This window comes from Bubalus bubalis, chromosome 7 (genome assembly GCF_019923935.1).
Source record: "Bubalus bubalis isolate 160015118507 breed Murrah chromosome 7, NDDB_SH_1, whole genome shotgun sequence".
In the NCBI taxonomy this organism is placed as follows: domain Eukaryota; kingdom Metazoa; phylum Chordata; class Mammalia; order Artiodactyla; family Bovidae; genus Bubalus; species Bubalus bubalis.
In genome coordinates this window covers 91,755,983-91,776,658 of record NC_059163.1, presented here as the reverse complement: position 1 = coordinate 91,776,658, position 20,676 = coordinate 91,755,983, and the positions used below count along the sequence as shown (strand labels likewise).

The window sequence follows — 20,676 nt, the reverse complement described above, 5'->3', positions numbered from 1 at the left end:
CTCAGAAGAAAATTATGAGACTTTAGAATAGATTATTTCCTGCCCCCAAACATCTCATGGAAATACACGTTAAAAAGGCTTTTGGAATATTGTGTGTTTTGCGGGTTTTTGCACTTATATTTCTTGGTGTAGGTCAGTGTTCTAGAAGTTAGGAGACTCTGGTTCTATGGTCTGCTAGGAAAAACTGTGTCATCTGGGCCAATCTTCCTCTTTGAATCATTTTCTCACATAAAATATTAATATACTGCTATTCATCTTGTATGTTGTGAGAATCAGATGTAATTGATATGATGACGGCTTAAGTACACAAAACGCTATGTAAATTTAAAGCGATATTATTGTTGTTTACCGTCACTAGTCACATATGCAATCATGTCAGTTCAGGATGGAAGAAATGGTGGTGGTACCAAGCACCTCCAAGAAGGCAGAGAGATGGAACTGTACAGCGGTAGAACTTCCCAGAGCTGTAATGTTTGTCTTGCATTAAGATACTCATGCGGTCACTTATTTCTGGATAACCAGTGATCCAACTTCTCTGAGTCACAGCTTTTCTATTTGTGAAAGAGAGAGAATAATATTTGCTTCTCCCCATTATGAGGATTCAGTGTGGCAGTATGTAAAATAACAGCCGGTCACATGCTCTTTCAGGAAATCCTCAGATAGCTTAATATTTTGAAGATGAATAGAAGTCAATAAAATTTAAATATGACCATATTGAGAAGAGTTTCAAGTATTCTTACTAGTATAGCATGAGAAAGGTATGAGATATAGATGGCATCTTTATTTTACAAAAAACATTGGTGCTATAACTACTTAAAAATTTTAGCAAATGACAATGCTACAAAATCTGATAAAATTATCAGTTCCTTTGAATTTATTTATATACACAATCAAATAATTCAAATAATCTGTGAATAATGGCATGTAGTGAGCAGAATAATGAACCCCCAAAGATGTCCATGTCCTAAATCTCTGGAAAATATGAATATGTTATGCTATCCACCAAAGGAGAATTAAGATGCAGAAAAATTAAGTTTGCTAACCACCTGACTTTACAATAGGGTGAACCCTAGACTATACAGGTAGACGCGTATAATCAAAAGGTCCTTAAAAGAGGAAGAGGGAGGCAGAAAAGGAAGAACCAGAGAGATGGAAGCCTCAAGAATTGGCCTGATGTTGGCTTTAAAGACAGAGGAAGGAGGCCATGAGCCAAGGGGTGCGGACAGCCACCAGAAGCTGGACAATCCAAGGATGCGTCTTTCTCTCCCTCTAGAGCCACCAAAAAGGGATGCTGACCTGCTAACACCTTGACTTTATCCCAGTGAGACCCATTTTGGATTCCAAACTATGGAACTATAAGATAATATATTTGTGCTGTTTCAAGCCACTAAACTTTGCTAATTTATTACAGCTGCCAGAGACAAGGAACACAGGCAGTTTTGTTTCTTTCTTTCTAACACTTTTGCTTCATTTTTAATTTTCTGATTGCATTGACTGAGCCTTTCAATACAATGTTTAGTAGCAGTAGTGATATTAAATATCTTTTTCTTGTTTTTGATTTTAAAGGAAATGTTTCTAACATTTTGCTATTAAGAAACATGTTTGTAGATTGTGGTGATTTTTTTTTTTTTTTTTGGTCACCAGGCATGGCTTGCAGGATCTTAGTTCCCCAACCAAGGATTGAACCTGGGTCCCTTCTAGTGAAGGTGCAGAGGCCTAACCATTGGGCTGCCAGGGAATTCCCAAGAAAGTGTTCTTGTTTTTTTTTTAATGAACAATGTAGATTTCCATGGCAGTCCAGTGGTTAAGACTCTGCCCTTCCAATGCAGGGGATGCAGTTTCCATCCCTGGTTGGGGAACTGAGATCCTATTAACTGTGTGGCATGGCCAAAACAAAAAGTAAAAAAGAAAGATATTTGCTGTAGGTTTCTAATATACATGCCTATATCATGTTAAGGAAACTCAGTTCTTTTCAATTTTTATCAGGAATAGCTATTGGATTTTATCAAATGCTATATTTCAGTCTCCCCATTCTTTGTTATGTGTTTCCTTTCCCTCCCTCTTTTTTGGTATCAAGAGCATAACATAATTAGATTATTTTCCCTATCCTATATTTTTGGGAGGGGTGATGAGTCAGGGAGGAAAGTACTCTTTTAAAATCAATGAGTCCTTTGGCCCTTAAAATAGAAAAGGTATCTTTACTGTTGTGGAACTCTCAGAGCACTGCTAAAATGGTTAGATGAATTAAAAAAGAGAAGTGAGAGCTAATTATGACAGTGTTTTGTGGACAGTAAATTTAAAGTAGCAAATAGTGCAAAATATGTCACTAAAATCTTTAAAGATAAGTTCTCTCATCCAACATTTTGAACCAATTTTTCCGTTATCCCTTACATTGGTTTATGTTTGTTTTGACTCATATTTTATGAAAGGGAGACTGAATAGGAAACTCCACAGTTATTCAACACCACGCGGCTCAGATAGTTGATGTTTTATCTACCCATCATTTCAGCCACAGGTGGAGCCAACAGCTCTTTCTTCCACAGTTTGACAACGTCAATGTGCCTGTCTGTTCAGTCTGTGACTTGATATACAGGTTCAATATAAACGTGGTTCACCTGCTTTTCTTGTTCTCATATTCCAACCTGCCCTTCCACTTGTAAGTACAAACTCATAAATTAGCTAGAAAAGTTTGTGTCTGGTTGGCTGCCTATTGTATGCTCTGCTGAAACACGTTTTCCACATGGGACTTTATTACTCTTGGCTCTTGTCATTGCCTTGAATGATAGATTTGAGTTGACACTCAAATCAAGTTCCAATTCAAGCGAATCCGAGTACATTTTAGAGTGGAGACGTGAACCAGGATTGAGGATAGCAATGAAGATGAGAAGGTGGAGTGGAAAAGCATGCCAGAGGGTGAGGTGTATGGACGAGGACAGCTTTGAGGAGAGTCGCTTCTTGGAGCAGCCCCTGTGATAGGAATGCTGACTGAGCTACAAGACACAGGCATGCAGACTCCTGCATGTCTGAGCTGTGGCAGGTGTTGATTTAGATCAAGTACTATTGGAGAGCAGCATTTTCCAAAGTGTTCTCTGGAGACTATATCCTTTATCCTTTTCATGGACATTCCAGTACATATTCTTATATTTAATGATTTTTTTTTGGTGGAATACCCATTACTAGATCACAAGATATTTCTAGGGAACACAACTTGATCCAAAAGAAATAATGAATAGATCCCTTAAGTCTTTTTTGCTTTCACTATTTGACATTGATATTGATTCGATATTGATGTAAGAGAACAGACAAGAACAGGCCTATAGAACTATGTTATCATGTCTGAGTTAATGGAATAATCATGCAATTTTTAGCAAGAATTGTACTCTCACTGTTTCATATTTTCACACTCAGTTGCTCATAATATCCTTGGATGGCTTTTCTGTATCCTTGTGGGTTATTGCTTTCTTCCACTTATTTATTCAACAGATATTTATTGAGTGCCAACTCCCTGCCAGGCATTGTGCTGGACATTCAGAACTAAAGAGTAAACAACAGAGACTCTCTGTGGAACAGTACCATGGGAGTGCTGTGAGAAATTAAATCCAAAATGCAAAGGGAGCACAGAGGTAAGAATGTCTAAATTGAGACACGAAGGATAGATAAGAGTTGGGGAGGTGAAGTGGGGTTTTAGGTGAAGAAGGGATGAAAAAGTGACAGACTGGGGCTCTGGAAGTGACAGAGAAGAGCTTGGTTGAAGAACTGAAAGACAAGGGCAGGTTGTAAAAGTACAGGAGAGAGAATGATGAGAGGTAAGGCCAGATAATTTTTTTTTTAAGTTTACTTACTGTTTATTAATTGATTATAAAAGGATATAGATGAAGAGCCAGATGGAAGAAATGAATAGGACAAGGTATGTGGGATGGGCACAGAGCTTCCAGGCCCTTTTTGGGTCCATCAGTCTCCCCAAATCTCCATGCATTCACCAACCTAGAGGCTCTCGGAACCCCGTACTATTAGAATTTTATGGTGGTTCATCAAAGACATTAACTCGATTTCCAGCCCTTCTCTTTTCTCATAAGAATGGGGGGTTAGGCCTGAAAATTCCAAGCTGTCTAATCATGATTTTGTCTTTCTGATGATCAGTCCCCATCCAGGAGCCCACCCAGAGTCACCTCATTGAACAAAAACATTCCTATCACCCAGGAAAGATGGGTGCTTTATCCATTATGTGCATTAATAAAATAGGTAAGTCTAAGTGAGTTTGTTGTTTTTGTAACTTTTGTCTCTCATTTATTCATTTGAAAATATTTACGGAAAATCTATAAAAATTGGGTTCATCTTTGGTACACCATCCAGTAGAGGAGAGAGATAAACATGTAATTATCAACAAGTTGATAAGTGTTTCAGCCGTGACAAGTAAAAGTAATTATTGGAGCATAGAAGATGGGAGAATTTAAAGTTGGCAGGAAGGGGTGTTTAGGATGTTGACACATGGATTGGGTCTTGAAAGAGCAAGAATTCTTTTTTTGACAGAAAAGTAGGATTTACTGGTGGAGAAGGGGACGACAGAGTATGAGATGGCTGGATGGCATCACTGACTCGATGGACGTGAGTCTGAGTGAACTCTGGGAGTTGGTGATGGACAGGGAGGCCTGGCGTGCTGCAATTCATGGGGTCTTAAAGAGTCAGACCCGACTGAGCGACTGAACTGAACTGAACTGATACTTAAGGAGGGGCTTCCCAGGTGGCTCAGTGGTAAAGAATCCGCCTGGCAATGCAGGAGACACAGAAGTTGTGGGTTCAATCCCTGGGTCAGGACGATCCCCTGGAGTAGGAAATGGCAACCCACTCCAATATTGTTTCTTGGAAAATTCCATGGACAGAGGAACTTGGCGGACTATAATCCATGGGGGTCACAAAGAGTCGGACATGACTGAGCACACAACAAAAACTATGAGTAAGGAAGGGACGGCACTAAGGCTCTGCTAACTGCTGCTGCTGCTAAGTCACTTCAGTCATGTCCGACTCTGTGTGACCCCATAGACGGCAGCCCACCAGGCTCCCCCGTCCCTGGGATTTTCTAGGCAAGAATATGGAGTGGGTTGCCATTCCTTTCTCCAATGCATGAAGTGAAAAGTGAAAGTGAAGTTGCTCAGTCGTGTCCAACTCTTCGCGACCCCATGGACTGTAGCCTACCAGGCTTCTCCATCCATGGGATTTCCCAGGCAAGAGTACTGGAGTGGGGTGCCATTGCCTTCTCCCTGCTAACTGCAGAGACTGTCATTTGTCCAGAGGTCATGGTTAGGGATGTGTCTGACCTGTAGCCACCTGGGATGAGCTGCTTTTCTGCCACCATGTTTTCAAATTCATCCACATTAAACCAGTAAATCCCCATTTCTTGGGGATGTGGATCTTTTGGTAGCCAGGGAACTTGAACTTGGTTCTGCAGAGGGCCTCAACCTCATGCTCCTTGTTCTGCAGCTTGGTGTGGATGGACATAATGTTTCATCTAACATAATGTTTAATGGCTACTGTGCCCTGGGGCTTTCCAAAGGCACCATGCATAGCCGTCTGGAGCCTAGATTGGAGATAGCGTGCCAATTATAAATGTCCACCAGAAGTTGTCTCCAAGGTCCCTTAGGGCAGCCTATACAGGCCACAGGCTGCGCACACCACCAAGAAGGCTGCTGTTTGAGGCTATTGCACACTGGGCCCCCATGGGGAAAAGAGGAAGGTCAGCTCAATTGGCTGCAAAAAATTTAACAAAAGAGCAAGAATTCTTCAGATGGATGGTGAGGATGGGAGGGAGACTGTTTCAGGCCCAGGAAGCAGACAAAGGGATCCTCATATAGTTTAACATGGGGTGAGGGTTGCTGACCAGCAGGAAATGATGCTAGGCAGAGTGGGATCACAAAGGGCTTGCTACTTTATCCTCAAGTAAATATCTGCATGATAGTGGGGGACCACAGAGGATTTTAAGCAAGGGAATGGCATGGTTAGTCTTCTGAATAACTGTTTTCATTGACGGTTTTGGCACATGCACTTGATGTATAATGAAGAACATTACAAAAATCTGCTGTTGGGTTCATTGTAGTTGTGCCCTAAACAATAGCACCCTCCATGAGAAATCTCACATAAGGTATTTCTTGTCAATCAGCTTTGATTCTTTTGAGGAAGTAGTATTTTCACTTTACAGATGATGTAAACATGTTATTGACATATTTCATTTTTTGTTATGGACACTGGGAAGCTCAGAGTCATACAATTTTAACTCATATCTTTTCACTACAACTTTGTGACCTTGAACTTTGTTTAAGTCTGGTTTTCTTGATTGTTTTTAAATGTATGTATTTCATTTCTTTCTAAGTGTTTGTTTAATTTACTTCAAAGTCTATAGGAAGTGAAATAGATAAATTCATAAATAAGACATGACCATATTTGCTTTCTTTAAATCTATCATTACCCTCAGAGTGACATGGAGTATGATGAGGTGGAGGGGAGTTGGTTATTAGAGGCAGGGAGGCCACTTAGAAGGTTCTTCTAAAAGTCCCCCCAAAAGAACTGGGGGAAGCCTAGACTGACACAATGGTAATGGGGACAAGGAGAAAGGAGGTGGATCTCAAAAGATATTAGGGAGATAGAATTGAAGGGATTTGGTAATTAGATGCTTATGTGTGCAGCAGTGGGTGGGTAACGAGAGGCAGGTGGTGTCTAGAGGGATTCTGACATTTCCATCATGTTTGCTTAGATGGCAGGTGGGGGACAGTACATTCACTATAATATGGAAGCTTGGAAAAGAACCAGATGTGAAGATGAGGACAGCCTGTGGGACATCCAGGTAGACGTGTCTGTAATAGTTGGTTTGGAAGTCAGAAGAAAATCTGCATTGCCAATAATAACTTGATCTTTGTGGGAGTAAATGAGCTTTCCTGGAGGAAAAAATATGGTGGAGAAGAGCAAAAGAAGCATGGAGGTCAGAATCCTGAGGATTATCATTTAATGGTCAGGAAGAGGGGAAAGAGCTGGCAAAAGAAAATGAGAAAGAAAAGCAGGAGATATACTATTGGTGGGAAAGTAAACTAGTACAACCACTATGGAGAACAGTATGGAGGCGCCTCAGAAAACTAAAAATAGAGCTACCATATGATTCAGGAATCCCACCCCTGGGCATGTGTTTGCTTAGTCGCTCAGTCGTGTCCGGCTCTCTGTGACCCCACCAGGCTCTTCTGTCCATGGGGATTCTCCAGGCAAGAATACTGGAGCGGACTGCCATGCCCTCACCCAGGGGATCTTCCCAACCCAGGGATCAAACTGGGGTCTCCCACATTGCAGGTGGATGTTTGTACCATTTGAGCCATCAGGGAAGCCACCACACAAAACTATAATTCAAAAAGATACATGCAACACAGCAGCACTATTCACAAAAACCAAGACGTGGAAGCAACCTCAATGTCCATTGGTAGATGGATGGATAGACAGCATGTGGTATATATATGATGGATATATAGCATGAGTAATGGAATATCACTCAATCATAAAAAAGAATGAAATAAAGCCATTTGCAGTGACATGGATGGACCTAGACATTATCACCCTAAGCAAAGTAAGTCAGAAAAAGACAAGTGTCATATGATATCACTTATATGTGGAATTTAAAATATGACACAAATGAAGATAACTATGAAACAGACTCACAGACACAGATACTAGGCTTGTGGTTTCCAAGGGGGAGGGGATGGGGAAAAGAAGGATTGGGAGTTTGGGATTTGCAGATGCAAACTTACATATAGAATGGGTAAATAACAAGGTCCTACTGTGTAGCACAAAGAATTATATTCAATATCCTGTAATAAACCATAATGGAAAAGAATGTATATATATATGCATATTATTTGATCACTTTGTTATACAGCAGAAATTAATACAGCATAATTCAACTATACTTGAATACAATTTTTTTTTTTTAATGTAGGAGAAAACAAGAGTGAAGGGACATGACACGGGAACTAAAGGAAAGAGTGTTTAAAAGGGTGGTGATGGTACTCTTGCCTGGAGAATCCCATGGACAGAGGAACCTGGTGGGCTACGGTCCATGGGGCCACAAAGAGCTAGACACGACTGAGCGACTAACACACGACTGTCACCTGCATCGAGCACTATGCGTAAGGGCAAGAAAGACGAGGGCTCTTTTAGTGAGGACCCAAAAATAACTGATGCCTTAGAGAGGCATTCAGTCACTCATTATTCAATACATTGATGTGATTGCTAGGTACTACACTCGAATCCCTGATGTGATGTGGCACAGGTAAGAGTCAACTGAATACAAGGGAGTTTAATTCAAGATGGATGGTTCTGGAAGAAAAGTGAACTTGGAGGAGAGGCTCAGTATAGTTTTTACTATCTAATTAACAGAAAGTATGAGTCTTTTTTTTTTTTTTTTTTTTTTTTTGCAGAAAATCACTATAGCTGAGCACTAAGTTGAATGGTAGTGTTACAGTTCTGTAGAAAAGTAGAATAAAATTCTTCATGGACTGTGTTTAAATCAGAGAAGACAGACCGCGCTGTTCGTGAACATCAATAAAGCTTTATAACAATACAATTCATGACCATGTTTGGATTAATATTGTAATAATTACACACTTTTTACATTATGAAAATAAGTCATAAATAGTGTAAAAATAATTATGAAGATCAACTTCTCACAAACTAGGAACCCTGAAAACAAGTTAAAAAAGCAAATAAAAACAAATCAGAAACTGAACACAAGGCAGTTATCTCCAGGCTGCAAATCAAAAACCACTTGTGTCTTTTGATTCCGTAATCTCAGCTGGAGAAATGATCGTGAAATGAAACAAGAAATCAAACAGGAAGAATTCAATCTTTCAATTATTTATACTATCAAGAAAAACAGGTTTGTGCCATATTTACAGTGGTAAGACACAACACATTCTTAGAATAATCAATTACATGAGACTGGCCCACAAAACAGTAAGAAAAATATGCAGTGTAAAGCTTGCCAAAATATTTTTTTTGCATTTTCTCTCATTTTGTATTTATGTGATTTTTTTTTTGGCAATATAAAAATAGCTGCACATAGAGATGAACTTTAAAATGTAAAAAATACAAATAAAAATATATTTTCTAAAGGAAAATCAGATACATACATCTTTTAAAAATGTTATTAAATTGCATGAAACATTTACAACAGTATAAAGAATATTCACATAAATGTCAATGATATGTAAGACATTCTTTTGTGAATCCAATTTATTAATATTTCTGAGATATATGAGAATATCCACTGCATTTTGAGAAATGTTGGTACTTTGTTATCAGTAAATCAAATGTAATAGGTCAGGTTGAAAAAGTCTTCTTATTCCCCAAAGGACAGTTTTGTCAATAAGCAGCATAGGATAACTTCTGCATTTAAATACATTAAAAAATGAGAAATGCCATTAAAATGTTTCAGTATTGAATTAGCAAAAACAAAATCCACTTAAAATTTAAGTTGTAAGGGTATCTCTGCTATGGCATATAGTAAATCCAGCTGATATGAAGCTATTTCAACAAAAATGGGAAAGATTAGGGACTGAAGGTCTTTATATTCTAAAATAACTTAGCAGAATTATAACTGGTCAAGTATGTTAATTCCACTAGGAATGAATTGTTTTAACAGCCAGAATCACAGGTGACTGTTCTTAATCTTTATTCTTGAGAATATAAGATTAAGTTGTTGTGGTCCTGACTTTTTAGATACAGCAAGGTTTTTGTTTGTTTTGGTAAAAATTTTAAAAGTTCATTTTTGGTAATAGTAACTATTAATATAAATTCATTATCAAGAAGTAGAGAAAAACAAGATTTCAAATATCAATATCTGCATGTTCCTATGATCATTTATTAGGAGACATAAAAACATCACCCACCTTAACAAGCATTGTGTATTTCTGGGCAAGATTATATATAATGGTCAAAAAAAAAAGAATGAAATATTGTGTTAACTTTTTATGCTACAATAGAAACATTAAAAATAAAACTTTGGAAAATTAAGCATGTTTTCTAAGTGATAAAGATATGATACCAGTTATTTTTTTCCTTTAATTTCCATTAATTTTTCCATTAATGTCCTAATTTGATCATTGTGATTTGATCATTTCCAAACTAGCAGAGAGGTGTGTGTGTATATATATATACATATAGTAGACAAAGCATATATAGATTGAACTACTGGGTGAATCAGAGTTCTTACTGTCTCATCAGAACATCATGCACAAGGTTTAAGAACAGATAATTTCTGGTAGAAATTAAAGATATTCTCAATGTTTTCTATGAAATCAAATAAGAAAAACCTTTCATGACTGCTTTTCATAATGAAAATGAAAACTAGAAGAAAAATTTCAGCATATTTATGTGTCAGGTACTCTATGAATGTATGCAGATTTGTCCAATGTTGGTTTTGTCACTCAATCAAATTATATAAGCTAAAAGATGAAAGTTGATAAAGGCATATGATACATGAAATGAACATGAAATAAGAGGATCCACAATCCAAACAAACACACATCATCTAAGGATACACTGTTTTGTTTTCTTTTACATTAAGAAAGACTGGTCATTGAACCATAATTATAGTAAATCCATAAACTTTAAAATTAAAATCACACACTAACAGTTTAGGAATGCTGTTAAACAGAGAAATGAAATTATCCATAGTAGAATTGCATTTTCCATAAAGAAAGAGAAATACATTAGCACCAACATAAATGGAAAACAATTTAAAAGCTAAAACACATACCAATTTGACATTCTTAAAAGATGCCTATCAGAAATAGAACCTGATCTTGACTTATTTTCAATGTGTCTCTCATGTATTTTTTCTTAATCTTCTATCCAATGAGAAATTAAAAGAAAGAAAACTTAAAGAAAGATATGTATCTGCCAACACATATATCAGCAGACACATTCATGAGTTCATTAGGCAATTACTTGAGGATTTTCTATGTTGATAACAAAATGGATGATTTAAAATATTTTAATAACAAAAGCTGAAAATTATGCAAGATGGTTAAGACCTAGTAATTCCATGGAACAAAGAGGAGGACCACGGTCCTTTGGTTTTCCCCAAAGAAATAAATATATTGAAAGTTTACAGCTTCCTTTAATCATGGAATAAAAATCAATTTTGTCAAATCAGTTATAGAGCAAAACCTCAATATACACATAGGATAGAACAGTATTCTAAAGGGCCATGTTTAAAAAATATATATATTTTTTGTACGTGAAATGTTTCTCTTTTGATGTTGAGGTATTCTCTTTTGAAGCTGTGCAAGTTTTAAATAGTGATCCATCTTGATTCCCCTTTCTGCTGGAGGAGTAGAAAGAAAGATAGACAGGAAGAAATATAGCCACCAGATTTTTCTCAAGACACTACTGTTTGTTCTCCTGAAGAGATTGTAGCTTTACCCGCTTTAGTTCATTTTTCCAAACCATTTAAGACAAATTGTTTCAGACATTGAAAAAACACCATATCCTAGCCAGCTCATACAAGAGATGGGTAGAAAATGCCCTCTTTTGTTTGAAAAATGCTGAATTGGTTTCGGAGTGTGGAATGTTACTAGAAATGTTACCAACTGGATTGATAGATTCGTTCAACCATCTTTCAATTCTCGAAAACGTAATCGAAACAAAAAGAAGGCATTTTGTATAACTGAGCATTTGGTTATATAATCTGAGAGAGATCATAAGGATCTTAGGATCCCTGTCTTACAATCGTATCTTAACTGTTGTCCCCAGAAGCCAGTGGTGAGGTCATTTCCCTTCTGCTGGTGAAAACCTATACACGAAACCAGAAAATTTCCCACAAAACGGCCCGAAATGAGAAACTGTATTGTCTAATGGGTTGGAAGACTGGCTGTCACTGATGATGCCCTCCTGACGTAACCCTTCCACTAGAACAAGTCATTTCAAAACACGCTGGCAACTCTTCCTGTGCAAAGAAATGCTCCGTCTAATACAATTAGGTAACTTTTGAGCAAGTAGTTGAAAAAATACTCTTAATGGCAACTATATTTCACAGCTTTCTGAGATCTCAGATTTGGTCTGTGCATAAGACAAACATTTAGAAATATAAAAAAGATAAAAGAAATTTAAAATATAGATACAACTTAGATCTAAATAGAACTACAAGAAATAGAAATGAGTTAATACTATCAAATGTGACCAAATCTTGACTTTATCAACTGATAATCACTATGTATGTTATAGTCATCCTACAAAAAAAGTCAAAAAGTACTGGAAAATGGCTTAACTTTGATGCTTTACAATGACTGAACTGAAAGTGGAGCTTCTTTTATATTCTCCTCAATTATTCAGAACAAGAGGGAAGTTAGCAAAAGCTCATCTGGACCGTTGGTGTACCAAGTTGCAAGGCTTTGAAGACAAAAAAAAAAAAAAATTGTTCAAAATAAATGTGACAAAAGCTGAAAAAAAAAGTTTCCTGAATATTCCTGGGGCTAAAAGAAACAAGTATTAAAAAGAATGGAAAATATTGTTCTGTTTCTAGAAGTTTGTAGAAAATGTTTAGCACGGGTTGGATCTTGGATGGGAGCAAGCTCTCACATCAGCTTCTGTAGACAATGTAGGGTGAACTCTCCTACATCTTCAGGAAAGGTTGTCTCATCCACCCGCTTCCTGGGATTTGTGATTTCTTCAGCAACCCAAGCTTTGGTGAGATGTACACATGCTTTGTCTTCAGCAACAGAGACTGCCATTCCAAGAACCTCCTACCCCAAAGAAGTGCAGTACGCCTCTGTCATTTTCCAAACGCACCCATTTTAACACTTGCTGGAATTTGGTTTATTAAAAAAAAAAAAAAAAAAGTCCACTATTCTGGGTGCCTGCCTTTTTGTAAACCTCTTTTCTGCTTGGTCACACGAGAGACAGCGCAGGAGCCTGAACCAATCCTCTATCCTTGTCTTCACTGCCAAGGGCAGCCCAAGGAAAACTGGTGTCAGCAACTAGCTCAGCCCCTGGACGTTTTAACCAAGGAGGCCACATGAGCCCACAATCCTGGAAGCTGAAGATCTGTAGCTGGGACCGCAGCGCCCGTAAAATACAAGACCATTTGTGTGTGCGCTCTCCGCCACCTTATCACTTTTTGGCAATAAGCCACGGTGTAACCCCCTTGAGATGACAAAAGAAATAAAAGCTCCATTGTGATCAAATGACTCATCACGCGGCATGCTAGCATCTGAAAGTGCACAGCAAGCAGGCTTGGCACACAATCATGCTCTTTAGTCAGTTTCAGTGGGTGGTGTGGGTATGAACAGCAAAGGTGAGGAGGGCTGTGATGATAAACTCTAAACTCAGTCCATATAGTATATTTTCATAGCTTTGAGTTCATATTTGGTCACAATTTCATGTAAACTATCTCATGGCGCTTTTTTTGACCATGCAATTAACAAGCCCAAGGTAGGAAAATAGCAAGAACAATTGATTTCTATCACTGGGTCCATATAAATACATATCTTCACATAAGATAAAGAGATACTGATCTATATTTTCTGCAGGCTTCTTACTGGTTTCACATCTTGCCCGATTTTAGATGTAAGGGAAGAAAAGATGGATATGTGTACTACAGCCAACAGGAAGAAGCAGCTACATGTAAACATATCTCAGACTTGTACAATCTGCAATCCAATTTCAACTATAAATATAAAAAGTGGACCATTATATACACAACGTCATGCTCGGAAGGTTAGATTCATCACTGCAGGAAAACAAACAACAAAAAAGAGAAATACAGAGAATTAGTAGTTTAGGATAAAAATTCTCAATTGGCTTTATTTTAAGAAAACTGGTAGAACCCTGAATAGAAGTTGTTTTTTTGTTTTTTTGTTTTTTTTTAAATCAATGAGCCAGTTGATATGTCCTATAGATTACTTTTCTAAAACTCATCAAACATTTTATCCTCGGTTCAACCCACATTTTTATTTTGCTACTGAGAAGTCTGTGGGAAGTGTTTGTCTCAGTAACTATTCTGGGAAAGCAGAAAATTAGAATTTTATCACAGACACACCATAATTAAAATACATGTTCTATGCATGGGTTATGTAATCGTCTCCAAGCATTAGAACACAAGTGCAAAGGCATTGCTTATTTCACTGACACTCAATTGTAACACTCCACTGTCCTTGTTCTTATTTCCTTTTCCAGGCCCTGCCCTGCTGTGAAGGGCGAGCAGGACCGACCTCTGTTGTCAAGTCTTCAAGCTGTATGACAGGTTCTACTGTGATCTAAAGATCTAGAAATGCCCGGTTCCTTGTTCTGGGCGCAGCCATAATTACTAAGGTTGCCCTGGAGCTGAAGTTTTAAGTCTGAGAGAATAGAAGAACAAAAGTCTTTGAGGTATAACTTATAGAGCAGATCTTGGTGACAAACTTGACTTTTTCGCAAAGAAAAATCAGTGAGAAAAGTAGAATGTCCAGAGAAGGACAATGATAAAGATCTCTCATCTCCCCATCACAATGGTGACTCATCCTCAGTCATCTTTCATTTCACTAATTAAAAATATTTGCTTTTTTCTCTCCAGTAGAAATAGATGCTATATTAAGTATATGTAAGAGGCTGGGTACTCTGTGATCTTTAGCAATAAAGTTCACTTAGTGTTACACACATCATGCTAATGCCAGAGAATGTGTACAGGTAGTATTATTCTTTTCTCCACATACCCACTCATCTCAAATTTCAAACATATTTTTTGAGAAACCAATGTTTTGTAAATAGTCTCCAGAATTTTAAAGATCCTTTTTTCCCCACAAGCTTTTAAAACTTAATTTAAAAAATCGGTCACCTTACTTTAGGAAGATTCTGTTGCAAGCCTGCCCTATCTGAAAAAACAAAATTTCATGAAACATTTAAAAATGTGAAGGCTATAGGTATTTTTCCTATGAAGTGGCTTTTAATCTCCAGATAAGGACAGATGATAACTTTAATAGCTTGTAAGGATTTTCTGAACCATGAGTTCTGCCTTTTACTCACTGTATGAATTACAATGTGAATTGATACATCATTATTCTCCAAATACAGATAACTGAACTATATCTAGAAAGAAAAGTAATTTAAATAAAGATCAAATAGTTTTACATGAAAAAATTATTATTGAGAGCAGCATAAAAACAATAGGAAAGGAAAGGAAAGTTGCTCAGTCATGTCTGACTCTTTGTGACCCCATGGACTGTAGCCTACCAGGCTCCTCTGTCCATGGGATTTTCCAGGCAAGAATACTGGAGTGGATTGCCATTTCCTTCTCCAGGGGATCTTCCTGACCTAGAGATCGAACCCAGGTCTCCCGCATTGTAGAAAGATGCTTTATTGTCTGAGCCACCAGGGAGGGAATTAAAAAAAAAAAAAAAATAGGACTTGTTCATTAATCACAGTGCTTTCTACTGTGGCTACAATCTGAATTTTCAGTCAAACATTTATCACTGAGTCTAGAGACTGTGTGTGTGTGCTCAGTCACATCTGACTCTTTGTGACCCCCATGGACTGTAGCCCATCAGGCTCCTCTGCCTGGGATTTTCCAGGCAAGAATACTGGAGCAGGTTGCCATTTCCCGATCCAGGGGATCTTCCCAATTCAGGGTTTGAACCTGCATCACTCTAGAGACTACTGAACTTAATATTCAAAAACGTGGTCTACTAAAACAGGACTAAGTAATCTCCTGGCCTTCTTTTAATAATATCACTCACTTAAAATTAATTTGATTTGACCAACAGCATATTTGAGATGGCTAAGTTGACCACAGAAGAAATTTTAAAACATTTCACTTTTCTAACTGTTTTTTTTTTTTTTAACTGAAGTATTGTTGGTTTACAATGTTGTGCCAACTTCTGCTGTTACAGAAAAGTGACTCAATTTTACCCATGCACACACTTTAAAAAAAATATTCTTTTCCATTATGGCTTATCCCAGGAGATTGGATATAGTTCTTGTGTTATATAGTAGGGCCTTGTTTATCCATTCTAAATTGAATAGCTTGCCTCTACCAACCCCGTCTAATTGTTTTCTTTCTCTCTTTTTGGTGCAGGAAGATGTTGGGAGAGGATGATCACAATGGTTTGCATTTGATTGTGTTGGGGAATGTGGTAAGCAATATTGAAGCTTTATCACTGAGTTATTCTCTTTTTTACCATTTAAAAATTTTTCCTGAAGTCTAATTGATTTAAATCTTGTATATACTCTTTATATAAAGAGAGGCTAGATTTAGGACAGCCTTAATCTTATACAGGGCATAGTATATATTCTGGGGAAAAATAAGTACCTAAAAGGGAAATTTCTGATTTTCTGAGCCACTCACATTAGCTCATAAAATGGTCTGGCCATTTTATGAACCAACAAGATGATGAATCCTTTGCTTGTTGCCATTATTTTTATGCCTCACGAAAGGGGCATGGTTTAGAAGAGGCTGAAAATGACGTGAACCCAAGTTCCGAGTAGTGTCAGAGGCTGAATAAGGTAGGCCTTTCACATCTCCCTCCATGTAAAGTGTTCGGATGACTGGATTAAAAAATCATGACAGGATCAGATTACAGGGCCAAGGTTTAAAGAGCAGATGGTAATTCCAGCTCAGGATGGTATTAAAAATTCTGAGAAGAGGGGTTATGACGGTGAAAGGATAGTTTTCTCAGGTGAAGAAGACGATGATGACAGGCTCATCTTCCCAAGAACCAGTTGACCTCCAAAGTGAGGGAGCCAGTGGTCTGACAGGCTGAAAGTGGAGTATGGGAAGCTACTGAATAAATGACTGGGAGAGAAGGGTTTTCTTTCCCTGGCCAAGGCAGTGTGAAAGTAGTTAAGCAAGAGAGGGAGTTTCACAGGATCTCCTCACCAATAGAGTTGATGAGAAGAGAGGTAAATAAGAGTCCTGTCTCTCCATGTCTCTCTGCCTTCCTACAGTTTTGCCCGTGAAGCCTGCCAGTCAAAAACACCTGAAAAATGATAAACAACAAGGTCCGAAAGTATAGCACAGGGAACTATATTCAATATTTTGCAATAAACCATAATGGGAAAGAATATGAAAAAGAATATGTGTATAACTGAATCACTGCTGTACAGAAGGAAGGAACACAATATTACACACTAAATTAACTATACTTCAATCCATTTTTAAAACAATGACTGAATAAGCCACAGTGTTAGAGGAAAAAATTCAAAATGATAAAAGTGCACGTATACTTCCCTCTGGTTCCAAATAGGAAAAGGAGTACATCAAGGCTGTATATTGTCACCCTGCTTATTTAACTTATATGCAGAGTACATCATGAGAAATGCTGGGCTGGAAGAAGCACAAGCTGGAATCAAGATTGCCGGGAGAAGTATCAATAACCTCAGATATGCAGATGACACCACCCTTATGGCAGAAAGTGAAGAGGAACAAAAGCCTCTTGATGAAAGTGAAAGAGCGGAGTGAAAAAGTTGGCTTAAAGCTCAACATTCAGAAAATGAAGATCATGGCATCTGGTCCCATCACTTCATGGGAAATAGATGGGGAAACAGTGTCAGACTTTATTTTTGGGGGCTCCAAAATCACTGCAGATGGTGATTGCAGCCATGAAATTAAAAGACACTTACTCCTTGGAAGGAAAGTTATGACCAACCTAGATAGCATATTCAAAAGCAGAGACATTACTTTGTCAACAAAGGTCTGTCTAGTCAAGGCTATGATTTTTCCAGTGGTCATGTATGGATGTGAGAGTTGGACTGTGAAGAAGCTGAGTGCTGAAGAATTGATGCTTTTGAAGTGTGGTGTTGGAGAAGACTCTTGAGAGTCCCTTGGACTGCAAGGAGATCCAACCAGTCCATTCTGAAGGAGATCAGCCCTGGGTGTTCTTTGGAAGGAATGATGCTAAAGCTGAAACTCCAGTATTTTGGCCACCTCATGCGAAGAGTTGACTCATTAGAAAAGACTCGGATGCTGGGAGGCATTGGGGGCAGGAGGAAAAGGGGATGACAGAGGATGAGATGGTTGGATGGCATCACTGACTCGATGGACGTGAGTCTGAGTGAACTTCGGGAGTTGATGATGGACAGGGAGGCCTGGCGTGCTGCGATTCATGGGGTCACAAAGAGTCGGACACGACTGAGCGACTGAACTGAACTGAACTGAACTGATACTTCCCTCAGCTCATTTTCACATCAGTGGAATTCCTTTAAACTTAGGTAGCGTACGCACAGTGCTTTATGCCGAGGTTTGCACCGTTACAGTGTAAAGGTTTGGTATTCTCTGCACAGTACAGCACACAGATCTTTTCCCTGCTCAAAGTTCTGCCACTGCTTCCCACTGTCTACTTCTACTTCTGTAACATACTAGGTCTGTGCCCTTGGCAGTTACTTAACTTTTCTGAATTTCATTTCCCTCACAGCATTACTGGGGTTTTAACACCCTGTGCCATGTGCCCAGTTGTGTCAACAGGCTCCTCCATCCATGGGATTTCCCCAGCAAGAATACTGGAGCTGGGTGCCGTTTCCTCCTCCAGGGGATCTTCCTGACCCAAGGATCGAACCTGCATCTCCTGCCAATATTGGCAGGTGGATTCTTTACCACTGAGTCACATGGAAAGCCCAGTGATACCCTATAGGATTATGATGAGGATTAAAGTGGTGTCACTTATATGAAAGGGCTTATCACACAGCCTTTGTACACAGGTTCCCTATGAAGAATAAGTTCCCTTCTCTACTGAATACACACATGGTGACTATGGGTGGCTACATGTAGAGTCTAGAGCAAACTGCTATCATAAAGTATATCAACTTAAATATAACCATATTCTCCTAAATAAATCAAGGCATCTCTGAATAAAAAAATCATTCTTACATTTTCTGCTTTCTCAGCTTTGTGACTAATATTGATCGACAGGGTTCTACCGTGTATTTGCATATTTTATCTAAGTAATTGAGTATAAATAGGAAAGGAATCACAATTAAGAATAATTTTAAACAATAGGAAGAAAAGGAATTTGACACAAGCAAACCATTGTCAAGATGCACTGCCCCTTTCCATTTTGAAGAAAAGATTAAACAAGGAGAGGTCCAAATTACAGTGTTTGCTAGGTACTATTTTCACTTATCCATTTAGAAATAAATTAGCAGCAAACACCATCAAAAGGTATTCCAGAGATGGAATCTTTTGCTTTTTAATACCCATATACATTCCAAGAATGTGAAATTAAAAAAAAATATCTGTTCTAAATGGAAAGGGCTAGACCAGGTGAAGAGAAAGGGAGAGTGCTTCTTTTAGAAATAACTCCGTAATGCCTACCTTTTGCCAACAGCCAGGCATGGGTAATCCATCTGGCCCCTATTTTAAAAAGAAGAATAAAAATTCCTCAGCTTCCACAAAAGTGATCATACTTCATAATTAATAAGCTCAGAGGCTTAACAATGGATTTATAGCTGTTAGGTGGCTTTAGTCATAGGCATCTTTTATCCACCCCGAATAGACTACCCAACACTAGTTAAAATGAAGGAAATTCAAATGTTTTCCAAAGTGAGTACACATTTTGCAAATAAATAAAATATAAAAATATTTATCCTTAACGTTGAACAATGATTTGTAAAACCTAGTGGTCTACTTGTTATATCTTTAGACAATAAATCTGTACTGTTTCTCTTAATTTCATTAAAATGCCTTTTATAATTATCTTTATTCAATAAATGAAAATAACTTCTCTTCCTGATCACTATGTTTTATGGCTAAATGCATAATAATGAGTAATCAGTGATGAACCATTTCTATCTGAAGTTTATAGCTCTTCACATGGCGTATTTTTCAACTTATCTAGATTGAAAGCAGAAAAAGTAGACCATTAAATTGATTGGATTCAAAGATAAGTAGTGTCTATATCTTTACAGTAAAATGTTATCCAAAGTCTTTGTCAATTTTTTAATTGAAATTCTTCAGAAGCCAATTAACAAGTCCTGAGTAAACAAAAATGTTGCAAAATTTATTTTCACTTAAGGTGTAAGCACTCTTCAGATACAAATGATATAAATAAGACAAGAAGAACCGACATACTATGAAGCATGCTTGTGTTTTCTCCCAGCGAAATGATTGTAAACCATTATTTATTGTCAATATCAAGCAAACAAAATAAAAGCCTGGGCACATCATATGGAAATCTTCTAACTGCAATTATTGACTGAATAAAAATTTCTTCTCTTACACAATCTCTTAAAAGACTTGAGAAGCATAAATTTATCTTTAAAGAATCATGCTTAGTACTTAATAATACGAGAACATGCAGACCAAATATAACCATCAACACAATCATACAATTTTCCTTTACACCTCAGAAAGTCAGAGTATACTTTTTAATTGTTTTTTTTTTTTTAAAAAAAACAACCTTAAAATGACTTTATTTGGGAAAAAATTGGTAATGCCAGATTGGTACAAGGAGAAGGATCACCCAGTAGAATTTTAGATTTTAGTGTAAGAAGGATTTTGAGTTCATGCCAAATGGAGGTAGGGAAGATCTTTCTACTTTAGGAAAGTGAGTTTCAAAAGGAGAGGCCATTAAATTGAAAAGGTTATGTGACAAAGAAGAGGATATGGGCTACAGACTATTATCACCTTTAGAAGCTTCAAGAAGTTTGGTTTTTGTCTCTATGGTCTCTTAACAGCAT

The 20,676-nt window shown here is 37.7% G+C and overlaps 1 long non-coding RNA gene and 1 other non-coding gene across 2 annotated transcripts in view; one reads left to right on the top strand and one right to left on the bottom strand.

Annotated features, from left to right (window-relative positions):
• LOC112586238 overlaps nucleotides 1-20,303 on the top strand; it is a 43,496-nt gene extending 23,193 nt beyond the window's left edge. Inside the window, exons 3-7 of the long non-coding RNA XR_003110682.3 lie at nucleotides 3,484-3,623; nucleotides 4,141-4,242; nucleotides 6,746-6,835; nucleotides 16,082-16,139; nucleotides 18,417-20,303. This is a non-coding gene — a long non-coding RNA (uncharacterized LOC112586238). The remainder of the gene's footprint in view (nucleotides 1-3,483; nucleotides 3,624-4,140; nucleotides 4,243-6,745; nucleotides 6,836-16,081; nucleotides 16,140-18,416) is intronic.
• On the bottom strand, nucleotides 5,617-5,751 carry LOC112586296. The gene has a single exon (XR_003110762.2). It is a non-coding gene; the product is annotated as a small nucleolar RNA SNORA70 (small nucleolar RNA).
• Nucleotides 20,304-20,676: the final 373 nt, after the last annotated feature.